The sequence below is a fragment of the Oncorhynchus clarkii genome, unplaced genomic scaffold, assembly GCF_045791955.1.
Source record: "Oncorhynchus clarkii lewisi isolate Uvic-CL-2024 unplaced genomic scaffold, UVic_Ocla_1.0 unplaced_contig_4443_pilon_pilon, whole genome shotgun sequence".
NCBI lineage: Eukaryota > Metazoa > Chordata > Actinopteri > Salmoniformes > Salmonidae > Oncorhynchus > Oncorhynchus clarkii.
This window is the reverse complement of record NW_027258343.1, coordinates 51,200-65,260: the sequence shown is the minus strand read 5'-3', so window position 1 is coordinate 65,260 and position 14,061 is coordinate 51,200. Positions and strand designations below refer to the sequence as shown.

General features: G+C 44.5%; 1 pseudogene; it reads right to left on the bottom strand.

Annotated features, from left to right (window-relative positions):
* LOC139396715 (neurofibromin-like) overlaps window positions 1-13,769 on the bottom strand; it is a 29,817-nt pseudogene extending 16,048 nt beyond the window's left edge.
* Between the last annotated feature and the right edge of the window lie 292 nt (window positions 13,770-14,061).

Sequence of the window (14,061 nt, the reverse complement as noted above, 5' to 3'; positions counted from 1 at the left end):
GCCGTTGTGTTGGGATACTTAAAGCGTTTTAGAATATTGGTGCAATATTTTGAGGCCAATGCTCTTGACTGGCAATGTTCAATTAAATTCAGTCAACAGAAAACTGTTTGAGTTGGGGGAGGCCATAGGACTAATATGGGACAGGCTAGGGAAAAACAAAAATGGGGTAATGTTTATACACAACAAACACACAGAAGCAAGTGTAGGGGGTTGGTTAGCAGACCAACTAAATGGTGACGTAATAAGGTATACAGTAGATGCAGACTGTAAAGGTTTTCCTCACCGATGCCAGGCACTTCTCCAGTGTGTCCAGGATAATCAGCTGGGAGAGGTAGAGGTTCTTCTCAGCAGCTTCCCCGAATATCCGCTGGAGAGAGGAGGGGAGGGTACAGGACAGGTTACAGACACAGAGGACACAGTGATTTGGCAAACACCACTTCCAGCCCTTAGCATGCATCCTAAACTTGAGTTGACTGAGTTTTGACTCAATACACGCCTTCCAGGAGGTAGAGTTGATGACATGCAACGTGGTGATCCCCATAGCTAAAAGAGACATGTTAAAAAACGCCACTTACCATGTTGTTCACATTTTTTAGTATGTTCGTGAGGCCACTGATGACGTGGGAGAACTTGTACTTAGAGATGTTGATGAGACATTCCTTGTTGTGCTCTGTGCTGACTTTGGTGTGGTTGTTCTGATGTCCCGTTTTAACAGGAAGCTAAGGAGAAAGAGAAAAAAGCATGTGTCATCCTAAAGTCACAGGGGAATCTAGCCACGGGTGAAGGTATTATACAGTGGACAATGTATGCAGCAGGTTTGAACAAGTCTAATAGAATTACACAAAGCCGGCCTCCCCAGTGGCACAGCAGTCTAAGGCACTGCACTGCAGTGCTTGAGGCGTCACTACAGACCCGAGGTTGTCCGGGTCAGGGGAGGGTTTGGCAGGACGGGATGTCCTTGTCCCATTGCTATCCAGCGACTCCTTGTGGCGGGCCGGGTGCATGCACGCCGACTTCGGTCACCAGTTGAACTGTGTTTTCTCCGTCACATTTGTGTGGCTGGCTTCCTGGTTAAGTGAGCAGTGTGTCAAGAAGCAGTGCAGCTTGACAGGGTCGTGTTTCAGAGGATGCATGGCTCTCGACCTTCGCCTCTCCCGCGATGGGAGATTACAGCGATGGGACAAGACTGTAACTTCCAATTGGATATCACGAAATTGGTGAGGAAAAGGGGGTATAAAACAAAAGTTTGGACACACCTACTCATTCAAGGGTTTTTCTTTATTTTTAATATTTTCTACATTGTAGAATAATATTGAAGACATCAAAACTATGAAATAACACACATGGAATCATGTAGTAACCCAAAAAAGTTAACAACTCAAAATATGTTTTATATTTGAGATTCTTCAAAGTAGCCACACTTTGCCTTGATGACAGCGTCGCACACTCTTGGCATTCTCTAAAACAAGCTTCACCTGGAATTATTTTCCAACAGTCTTGAAGGAGTTCCCACATATGCTGACCACTTGTTGGCTGCTTTTACTTCACTCTGCAGTCCAACTCATCCCAAACCATCTCAATTGGGTTGAGGTCAGGTGATTGTGGAGGCAAGGTCATCTGATGCAGCACTCCATCACTCTCCTTCTGGTCAAATTGCCCTTACACAGCCTGGAGGTGTGTTGGGTCATTGTCCTATTGAACAACAAAAGACAGTTCCACTAAGCACAAACCAGATGGGATGGCTTATCGCTGCAGAATGCTGTGGTAGCCATGCTGGTTAAGTGTGCTTTGAATTCTAGATAAAAATCACTGACAGTGTCACCAGCAAAGCACCCCCACACCATCACACCTCCTCCATGCTTCATGGTGGGAACCACACATGCCAAGGTCATCCATTCACCTACTCTGCGTCTCACAAAGACCCGGCAGTTGTAAACAAAGATCTTGTGTTTCTTGGCCCAAGCAAGTCTCTTCTTATTGGTATCATTTAGTCGTGGTTTCTTTGCAGCAATTCGACCATGAAGGCCTGATTCATGCAGTCTCCTCTGAACTAGAGGTCGACCGATTAATCGGAATAGCCGATTAATTAGGGCCGATTTCAAGTTTTCGCTTAAAGTTAGAGAGGGAGATATAAGATTCCAGCTTCAGTGATTTTTGCAATTCGTTCCAGTCATTGGCAGCAGAGAACTGGAAGGAAGGTGGCCAAATGAGGTGTTGGCTTTGGGGATGACCAGTGAAATATACCTGCTGGAGCGCATGCTACGGGTGGGTGTTGCTATCGTGAGCAGTGAGTTGAGATAAGGCAGGGCTTTACCTAGCAAAGACTTATAGATGACCTGGAGCCAGTGGGTTTGGCAACGAATACGTAGTGAGGACCAACCAATGAGAGCATACAGGTCGCAGTGGTGGGTAGTATATGGGGTTTTGGTGACAAAACGGATGGCACTGTGATAGACTACATCCAGTTTGCTGAGTAGAGTGTTGGAGGCTATTTTGTAAATGACATCACCGAAGTCAAGGATCGGTAGGATAGTCAGTTTTACAACGGTATGTTAGGCAGCATTAGTGAAGGAGGCTTTGTTGCGAAATAGGAAGCCGATTCTAGATTTAATTTTGGATTGGAGATGCTTAATGTGAGTCTGGAAGGAGAGTTTACAGTCTGTCCAGACACCTAGGTATTTATAGTTGTCCACATATTCTAAGTCAGAACTGTCCAGAGTAGTGATGCTAGTCGGGCGGGCGGGTGCAGGCAGCGATCGGTTGATGAGCATACATTTAGTTTTACTAGCATTTAAGACCAGTTGGAGGCCACGGAAGGAGTGTTGTATGGCGTTGAAGCTCGTTTGGAGGTTTGTTAACAGTGTCCAAAGAAAGGCCAGATGTATACAGAATGGTGTCGTCTGCGTAAAGGTGGATCAAAGAATCACCCACAGCAAGAGTGACATCATTGACATAGAAAAAACTTGGCCCGAAAATGTAACCCTGTGGCACCCCCATAGAGACTGCCAGAGTTCCGGACAACGGGCCCTCCGATTTGACACACTGAACTCTGAGAACTAGATGGCGAAACAGGCAAGGCGGTCATTTGAGAAGCCAAGGCTATTGAATCTGCCGATAAGAATACGGTGATTGACAGAGTCGAAAGCCTTGGCCAGGTCGATGAAGACTGCTGCACAGTATTGTCTCTTATTGATGGCGGTTATGATACCGTTTAGGACGTTGGGTGCACCTCAGCCACGCTCTCGACCAGCTCAGAAACCGGATTGCATAGCGGAGAAGTAAAAGTGCAATATGTGCCATGTAAAAAAAGCTAACGTTTAAGTTCCTTGCTCCGAACATGAGAACATATGAAAGCTGGTGGTTCCTTTTAACATGAGTCTTCAATATTCCAAGGTAAGAGGTTTTAGGTTGAAGTTAATATAGTATTTATTGGACTATTTCTCTCTATATAATTTGTATTTCATATACCTTTGACTATTTGATGTTTTTATAGGCACTATAGTATTGCCAGTGTAACAGTATAGCTTCCGTTCCTCTCCTCGCCCCTACCTGGGCTCGAACCAGGAACACATCGACAACAGCCACACTCGAAGCAGCGTTACCGATCGCTCCACAAAAGCTGCGGCCCTTGCAGAGCAAGGGGAATAACTATTCCAAGTCTCAGAGCGAGTGACGTTTGAAACACTATTAGCGCGCACCACGCTAACTAGCTAGCCATTTCACATCGGTTACACCAGCCATTAGGCTGATAGGCTTGAAGTCATAAACTTCAAACTGGCGTCACCTGAGTGGGTTGAGTCATTGATGTGGTCATCATGTCTGGGTTGGCGCCCCCCCCCCTTGGGTTGTGCCGTGGCGGAGGTCTTTGTGGGCTATACTCAGCCTTGTCTCAGGATGGTAAGTTGGTGGTTGAAGATATCCCTCTAGTGGTGTGGGGGCTGTGCTTTGGCAAAGTGGGTGGGGTTATATCCTTCCTGTTTGGCCCTGTCCGGGGGTGTCCTCGGATGGGGCCACAGTGTCTCCTGACCCCTCCTGTCTCAGCCTCCAGTATTTATGCTGCAGTAGTTTATGTGTCTGGGGGCTAGGGTCAGTTTGTTATATCTGGAGTACTTCTCCTGTCCTATTCGGTGTCCTGTGTGAATCTAAGTGTGCGTTCTCTCCTCTCTTTCTCTCTCTCGGAGGACCTGAGCCCTAGGACCATGCCCCAGGACTACCTGACATAATGACTCCTTGCTGTCACTAGTCCACCTGGCCGTGCTGCTGCTCCAGTTTCAACTGTTCTGCCTTATTATTATTATTCGACCATGCTGGTCATTTATGAACATTTGAACATCTTGGCCATGTTCTGTTATAATCTCCACCCGGCACAGCCAGAAGAGGACTGGCCATCCCACATATGCTCTCTCTAATTCTCTCTTTCTTTCTCTCTCTCGGAGGACCTGAGCCCTAGGACCATGCCCCAGGAATACCTGACATGATGACTCCTTGCTGTCCCCAGTCCACCTGACTGTGCTGCTGCTCCAGTTTCAACTGTTCTGCCTTATTATTATTATTCACCCATGCTGGTCATTTATGAACATTTGAACATCTTGACCATGTTCTGTTATAATCTCCACCCGGCACAGCCAGAAGAGGACTGTCCACCCCACATAGCCTGGTTCCTCTCTAGGTTTCTTCCTAGGTTTTGGCCTTTCTAGGGAGTTTTTCCTAGCCACCGTGCTTCTACACCTGCATTGCTTGCTGTTTGGGGTTTTAGGCTGGGTTTCTGTACAGCACTTTGAGATATCAGCTGATGTACGAGGGGCTATATAAATAAATTTGATTTGATTTGATAAACAGCGCTGTGCTTGCGAAGAGCTGCTGGCAAAACGCACGAAAGTGCTGTTTGAATGAATGCTTATGAGCCTGCTGCTACCTACCATTGCTCAGTCAGACTGATCAATCAAATCATTGACTTAATTATAACATAATAACACACAGAAATACGAGCCTTAGGTCATTAATATGGTCGATTCCGGAAACCGGAACTGTTCCGTATTTTATCTAACGGGTGGCATCCATACGTCTAAATATTCTTGTTACATTGCACAACCTTCAATGTTATGTCATAATTACGTACAATTCTGGCAAATTAGTTCGCAATGAGCCAGGCTGCCCAAACTGTTGCATATACCCTGACTCTGCGTGCAATGAACACAAGAGAAGTGACACAATTTCACCTGGTTATATTGCCTGCTAACCTGGATTTATTTTAGCTAAATATGCAGGTTTAAAAATATATACTTCTGTGTATTGATTTTAAGAAAGGCATCGTGTTTATGGTTAGGCACAGTCATCAACGATTGTGCTTTTTTCGCAAATGCGCTTTTGTTAAATCATCCCCCAGCGTTGCATCGATTATATGCAACGCAGGACACGCTGCTAGATAAACTAGTAATATCATCAACCATGTGTAGTTAACTAGTGATTATGATTGATTGTTTTTTATAAGATAAGTTTAATGCTAGCTAGCGACTTACCTTGGCTTCTACTGCATTCGCGTAACAGGCAGTTGTGGAGTGGAGTGCAACGAGAGGCAGGTGGTTAGAGCGTAGGACTAGTTAACCGTAAGGTTGCAAGATTGGATCCCTGTGCTGACAAGGTGAAAAATCTGTCGTTCTGCCCCTGAACAAGGCAATTAACCAACCGTTCCTACGCCGTCATTGAAAATAAGAATGTGTTCTTAACTGACTTGCCTAGTTAAATAAAGGTATACATTTTTTTATTAAAAATCAAATCGGCGCCCAAAAATACCGATTTCCGATTGTTATGAAAACTTGAAAATCGGCCATTCCGATTAATCGGTCGACCTCTAGTTATAAGGTCTAAAAAAAATAGCAGATCCGTACCACATTGAGTGAGGCGGGTTGCAGGAAGGTATATTTAATTTGAAAATGGAAAAAAAGAGATTAAATTATTTCAATGTATACAAAAAATAAATATTTACACGGGACAAAAACAAACACATCTGGGATCTTGTATGCAGAGCACATCAAGCTTGGAATGTTAATGAGCCATAAGCAGCAGCACAGTTGAGAAGTGAGCTTTTCTGAATGGAGCACTCCTCCTTGTTGTGGCTCTGGCTCTCCTTCAGGCCCCGGCAGAGTCGTGGGGCAACAGAGCCAGGATGTTGTTAGCATCGATTTCCACTTCCAGACTACCCCAACAGCCCAGTGATGAACAAGGCTTGGGAGCATGGTAAGTGGAGACTACACTGTTGTAGGCCTAATCATGGTTGAGGAAACAGTTAGGTTCAGACATGCATCCATTCTAAGGAAGAGCCTCATGGCCTAGGACTGCTTACTAGCTGGATCCTGTCCCTCAGGGAGAAACTTTGGCCTGGGAATGAAAGTCCCAAGATAGGGGGTAGGAGAATAGTCAGGCGTCTGAACTTCAGCCCACAGTCCAATCCCTGCTTCATATCTTTCTGGGCTGATGCTGTGATGACCAATACTACTAGGTTGAGATTATTATTTCTCATTAATCTCGTACATCACATTGGCATTCACCAACCTCTCTCTTCCTCTCTGTGGTAGCTTTTTGACATACATTTTTTTGGTTGTAATGCAGGATTCTGAAGTTGCATACAACTGTGATTTAGACTTATTGTTCAGAACACTTTCATTGTTTCTGGACACTGGGTAGGTTTTTGGGCAAAATAAGCAAGGTTCACACAGAAAATATGATTCTGACTATGAAATCCACCCTGATAAAGCCAACACATGCAATCCTATGACTTAGAGGCTTCTAAATGGTCTTAACAACACGAGGAGGATTTAATCCCTTATTACACTTTCATCAAACTGTAATAATCTGAGCAGAGCTGCTAAGCCTGAGTACAATCACCATCTGAGTACAATCACCACTCTGTGCTACAGAATCCCTCCATAGCCTCTGAAACCCGAGGCCCAGATCCTACCCAAACTGCACAAAAAGTGCTGATATTCCATTTCAAAAGTCTGTACTGGAGTTGAGGGCAGTTGCACAGTGTGCCATGGCACTTAAGCATGTTTAGGTTAAATACAAACCACCGCAAACCCTTTTCAAGTTTATTTGTAGAACAGCTTTCACACAAAGGAGTTTAAAGAAGGTGACGAGTTTCTGGCAGCACTGCTTGCACTGCAGCAAGTACCATTTGTTTCAGTCCCTTTGGAGGTGGTCTTTGACAACCAAAACAGACAAAGCTTAGTTTGGATAAAATTGAGACCCAGAGCTGATTTACAGACATACCAGCTCTCAAGCAACAACAAACTCTCCATCAAGTCAGCTGGAGCATTTTAAAACGTTGATCTTACAATTTGATAATGTTGACTGATGTTGACTGATAATGACTTCTGATGAGATATAGTTAGGGGCAACAGACAGTGTAAAAACTATTGATGGACTGGCTAGACTACCTGACCCAATGTTTCACACATTCAACCTCAAGTTCATTAGTGGAATCTTTGGCACCCTTAAAGGGATACTGTAGCAGTACTGTACAGTAGTATATGCCACTGCCTGTTCACACCGCTACCATCCAGAAGGTGAGGTCAGTACAGGTGATTTAAAGCTGGGACAGAGAGATAGAAAAACAGCTTCTATCTCAAGGCCATCAGACTGTTAAATAGCCATCACTAACTCAGAGAGGCTGCTGCCTACACTGAGACGCAATTACTGGACACTTTAATAAATGGATCACTAGTTACTTAAAATAATGTTACTTTAATGATGTTTACATATCTTGCATTGCTCACGTCACCTGTACATACTGTATTTTATACCATCTACTGCACCTTGCCGATGCCGCACAGCCATCGCTCATCCATATACTTATATGTACATATTCTCATTCACCCATTTAGATGTGTGTGCATTAGGTAGTTGTTGGGGAATTGTTAGATTACTTGTTAGATATTACTGCACTGTCAGAACCAGAAGCATTTCGCTACACTCGCATTAACATCTGCTAACCATGTGTATGTGACCAATACAATTTGATTCGGTGTACCTGTAGCCTTCAGTCATTGTACAAATGCTAGTCAGCATTGGCTATCATCATTACCTATTAACTTCATTCACACTGCATGCAGAGATCTAAAAAATTGTATCCACGAATTCATCCAACTCTGGGTAATAAGAAAAACTTAACTGCCAGAACCTTGTAGTTGGGCGAGCCTTGTAGACCGCTGCTGTGGTGACCACAAACACCTAAACACGCTCAAATATTGGATTGAGACAAACTCACACTACGTATATCATAATTTAAGGATGTGGTAATTATGTAAGTAGATATTTAACAAAAAACGGATGTCTGTCAATTTGTACGGATCCATGTTGTTTTGATCTTATTATTGAGCGTTTAACGTTACCTCAGAGCAGAAACATGGTCAGGTTGAAAATCCAGATTCCTCAGACAGCAACATGAATGTTGGCTGACAGCATGCAACCAGTATGTTCTTCATTTCCCCCCCACATGTGACAGACCTTGCATTTTAATCAGTGCATGTTGGAGTCACACCTCTCATTTGTTTACAGTTAGCATGGTAGCTAAGTTATAGGACTTCCTAGCTGGTACAATAGGGACATCTTTTCCCCAATTGTCTAGGAAGAATTAGCCAATATTAGACGTTGTGTGCAAATACTCCGAGTTAGCTACACCAACACCCAAAATATATGCAACATTAAAATGCATGTTTAGTTGGCTAGCTAGCTAAATGGGTAGCTTACTAGCTAGGTAACTAAAAGTAACTTGCACTTTTGGTACACATCATCCAAACACAGATATAAAAATATTTGTCCTAACGTAGTTACTATCAATAGCTACCTAGCTAGAAAGCAGTCTAGCATGCACTTCACAGTGACATAAAGATGGCATAGCAGTTCAGACGTATTTTTGTCCTCGTCCTGTCCCGTATATATATATATATATATATATTTACAACTTTTTTTTCACATACATTTTTACTTTTCCAAAAACTCATCTTCAGAACACTCTCCTGCAATCCGTTTCACCAATTTATATTTATATAAAAAGTATTATTTACCTCAGATCTGTGATCCTCCGAGAGGCTAGCCAGAAATTAGCCGGGAGTTAGCCAGAAGCTGGTCCAGAAGCTACTCTGAAGCTAGTTAGCTTATTTACTGGCTAATCGTTGGTACTCAGCTGACCACGGTTTGTGGTCATCGGCTGTCCTTTGGCTCGAGAATCTATCGCCAGTTTTGTACGGCGCGGTGCAGCGCAGCGCGGCTCGGAGCGGAACATATCGGACCAATTTTTCTCTCCATGTCCCTGGATTTCGGCCGCTGGCTCTGGACGTCCATGCCTGGATCTCGCAGCTAGCTAGCTGCTATCCGTGTGACTATCGGCTTTCGTCGATTCCGGAGCTAACATCAATTGTTCCGGAGCTAGCCAGCTGAAGAGTTCCATCAATCACTCCTGGGCTGCAGTCACCTATCCGGACCCGTTTTGCTGCCTACGCGGAGCCCCACCGGGCCTTCACGGCTAGACTGCCGACGTTGTCTACCCGAGGGAACTGTCCGGCTGGCTCCTCCGGCGCAACGTTGCCTGGGCGCTCATCTGCGGCCTGCTAGCCGTTGGCTATCTTATCGGCTGCTATCTGAATAGACAATCGGACAATTTTTATTTTATTTTTATTTATTGATTTATTTTTCTTCTTGGGCCTCTATAACTATATCTATTGTTTTTATTTTTGTTGTTGTTGTGTGATTTGGATTCATCCCCTCTACCACACGGAAACCCACTAATCTACTGACGGAACGCAAGAGTTGGCTAATAACAGACCTCCATTCTATGCTAGCTTGCTCCTATGCTAGCTTGCTACCCCGATTTAGCTGTCTAAATCGCCGTGACCCCCAACCAACCTCTCCACTCACTGGACCCTTTTGATCACTCGACTGAGCATGCCTCTCCTTCATGTCAATATGCCTTGTCCATTGCTGTTCTGGTTAGTGTTTATTGGCTTATTTCACTGTAGAGCCTCTAGTCCTGCTCATTATACCTTATCCAACCTATTAGTTCCACCACCCACACATGCAATGACATCTCCTGGTTTCAATGATGTTTCTAGAGACAATATCTCTCTCTTCATCACTCAATACCTAGGTTTACCTCCACTGTATTCACATCCTACCTTACCTTTGTCTGTACATTATACCTTGATGCTATTTTATCGCCCCCAGAAACCTCCTTTTACTCTCTGTTCCAGACGTTCTAAACGACCAATTCTTATTGCTTTTAGCCGCACCCTTATTCTACTACTACTCTGTTCATCTGGCGATGTAGAGGTGAATCCAGGCCCTGCAGTGCCTAGCTCCACTCCTATTCCCCAGGCGCTCTCTTTTGACGACTTCTGTAACCGTAATAGCCTTGGTTTCATGCATGTTAACATTAGAAGCCTCCTCCCTAAGTTTGTTCTATTCACTGCTTTAGCACACTCTGCCAACCCGGATGTTCTAGCTGTGTCTGAATCCTGGCTTAGGAAGACCACCAAAAATTCAGACATTTTAATTCCAAACTACAACATTTTCAGACAAGATAGAACTGCCAAAGGGGGCGGTGTTGCAATCTACTGCAAAGATAGCCTGCAGAGTTCTGTCCTACTATCCAGGTCTGTACCCAAACAATTTGAACTTCTACTTTTAAAATCCACCTCTCTAAAAACAAGTCTCTCACCGTTGCCGCCTGCTATAGACCACCCTCTGCCCCCAGCTGTGCTCTGGACACCATATGTGAACTGATTGCCCCCCATCTATCTTCAGAGCTTGTGCTGCTAGGCGACCTAAATTGGAACATGCTTAACACCCCAGCCATCCTACAATCTAAACTTGATGCCCTCAACCTCACACAAATTATCAATGAACCTACCAGGTACCTCCCCAAAGCCTTAAACACGGGCACCCTCATAGATATCATCCTAACCAACTTGCCCTCTAAATACACCTCTGCTGTTTTCAACCAAGATCTCAGCGATCACTGCCTCATTGCCTGCATCCGTAATGGGTCAGCGGTCAAACGACCTCCACTCATCACTGTAAAACGCTCCCTGAAACACTTCAGCGAGCAGGCCTTTCTAATCGACCTGGCCGGGGTATCCTGGAAGGATATTGATCTCATCCCGTCAGTAGAGGATGCCTGGATATTTTTTTTAAATGCCTTCCTAACCATCTTAAATAAACATGCCCCATTCAAGAAATTTAGAACCAGGAATAGATATAGCCCTTGGTTCTCCCCAGACCTGACTGCCCTTAACCAACAAAAAAACATCCTATGGCGTTCTGCATTAGCATCGAACAGCCCCCGTGATATGCAGCTGTTCAGGGAAGCTAGAAACCATTATACACAGGCAGTTAGAAAAGCCAAGGCTAGCTTTTTCATGCAGAAATTTGCTTCCTGCAACACTAACTCAAAAAAGTTCTGGGACACTGTAAAGTCCATGGAGAATAAGAACCGCTCCTCCCAGCTGCCCACTGCACTGAAGATAGGAAACACTGTCACCACTGATAAATCCACCATAATTGAGAATTTCAATAAGCATTTTTCTACGGCTGGCCATGCTTTCCACCTGGCTACTCCTACCCCGGTCAACAGCACTGCACCCCCCACAACAACTCGCCCAAGCCTTCCCCATTTCTCCTTCTCCCAAATCTGCTCACCTGATGTTCTGAATGAGCTGCAAAATCTGGACCCTTTCTTTCTAAAATTATCTGCCAAAATTGTTGCCACCCCTATTACTAGCCTGTTCAACCTCTCTTTCGTGTCGTCTGAGATTCCCAAAGATTGGAAAGCAGCTGCGGTCATCCCCCTCTTCAAAGGGGGTGACACTCTTGACCCAAACTGCTACAGACCTATATCTATCCTACCATGCCTTTCTAAGGTCTTCGAAAGCCAAGTCAACAAACAGATTACCGACCATTTCGAATCTCACCATACCTTCTCTGCTATGCAATCTGGTTTCAGAGCTGGTCATGGGTGCACCTCAGCCACGCTCAAGGTCCTAAATGATATCTTAACCGCCATCGATAAGAAACATTACTGTGCAGCCGTATTCATTGATCTGGCCAAGGCTTTCGACTCTGTCAATCACCACATCCTCATCGGCAGACTCGACAGCCTTGGTTTCTCAAATGATTGCCTCGCCTGGTTCACCAACTACTTCTCTGATAGAGTTCAGTGTGTCAAATCGGAGGGTCTGCTGTCCGGACCTCTGGCAGTCTCTATGGGGGTGCCACAGGGTTCAATTCTTGGACCGACTCTCTTCTCTGTATACATCAATGAGGTCGCTCTTGCTGCTGGTGAGTCTCTGATCCACCTCTATGCAGACGACACCATTCTGTATACTTCTGGCCCTTCTTTGGATACTGTGTTAACAACCCTCCAGGCAAGCTTCAATGCCATACAACTCTCCTTCCGTGGCCTCCAATTGCTCTTAAATACAAGTAAAACTAAATGCATGCTCTTCAACCGATCGCTACCTGTACCTACCCGCCTGTCCAACATTACTACTCTGGACGGCTCCGACTTAGAATACGTGGACAACTACAAATACTTAGGTGTCTGGTTAGACTGTAAACTCTCCTTCCAGACCCATATCAAACATCTCCAATCCAAAGTTAAATCTAGAATTGGCTTCCTATTTCGCAACAAAGCATCCTTCACTCATGCTGCCAAACATACCCTTGTAAAACTGACCATCCTACCAATCCTCGACTTTGGCGATGTCATTTACAAAATAGCCTCCAATACCCTACTCAACAAATTGGATGCAGTCTATCACAGTGCAATCCGTTTTGTCACCAAAGCCCCATATACTACCCACCATTGCGACCTGTACGCTCTCGTTGGCTGGCCCTCGCTTCATACTCGTCGCCAAACCCACTGGCTCCATGTCATCTACAAGACCCTGCTAGGTAAAGTCCCCCCTTATCTCAGCTCGCTGGTCACCATTGCATCTCCCACCTGTAGCACACGCTCCAGCAGGTATATCTCTCTAGTCACCCCCAAAACCAATTCTTTCTTTGGCCGCCTCTCCTTCCAGTTCTCTGCTGCCAATGACTGGAACGAACTACAAAAATCTCTGAAACTGGAAACACTTATCTCCCTCACTAGCTTTAAGCACCAACTGTCAGAGCAGCTCACAGATTACTGCACCTGTACATAGCCCACCTATAATTTAGCCCAAACAACTACCTCTTTCCCTACTGTATTTTATTTATTTATTTATTTTGCTCCTTTGCACCCCCATTATTTTTATTTCTAGTTTGCACATTCTCCCATTGCAAATCTACCATTCCAGTGTTTTACTTGTTATTTTGTATCTACTTAGCCACCATGGCCTTTTTGCCTTTACCTCCCTTATCTCACCTCATTTGCTCACATCGTATATAGACTTGTTTATACTGTATTATTGACTGTATGTTTGTTTTACTCCATGTGTAACTCTGTGTCGTTGTATGTGTCGAACTGCTTTGCTTTATCTTGGCCAGGTCGCAATTGTAAATGAGAACTTGTTCTCAACTTGCCTACCTGGTTAATTAAAGGTGAAATAAAATAAAAAAAGTACAATTAGCTATCTACCTGTACAAGCCCTCAACAAAAGATTCACTGCTTGCAGTTGCAACTAGCTAACTACTCTTACTTCGAACTCATATAACTAACACTATAATATTACCTGCTCGTCGAATCTGTTTATCACGGCCTGAACCCATTCCACTGGTTTATGTGCCGCCATGGCTGCTTGCAATTCCAAGACGAATGTGGACGTTCGTGGCGATGTTAGGCCTGAAATAAGTCCCAAAACCGGCGTCTGAAGATGACAGTACGGCTTGGTTATTGTTCCCTTTGAGCAAGCTTTACCATGCCGCCATGACACACCACCGTAAGTCTTCCCAGTGAAACCGATGGGGATAGGAGATTGCAGAGCAAAGATACCCGTGCGTCGCTTGTTGATGTCGAAGGTAAAAGCTAAGAGGATACACACAAACATTGACCATATAATGTAATGTTGTTACATGTAACTAACT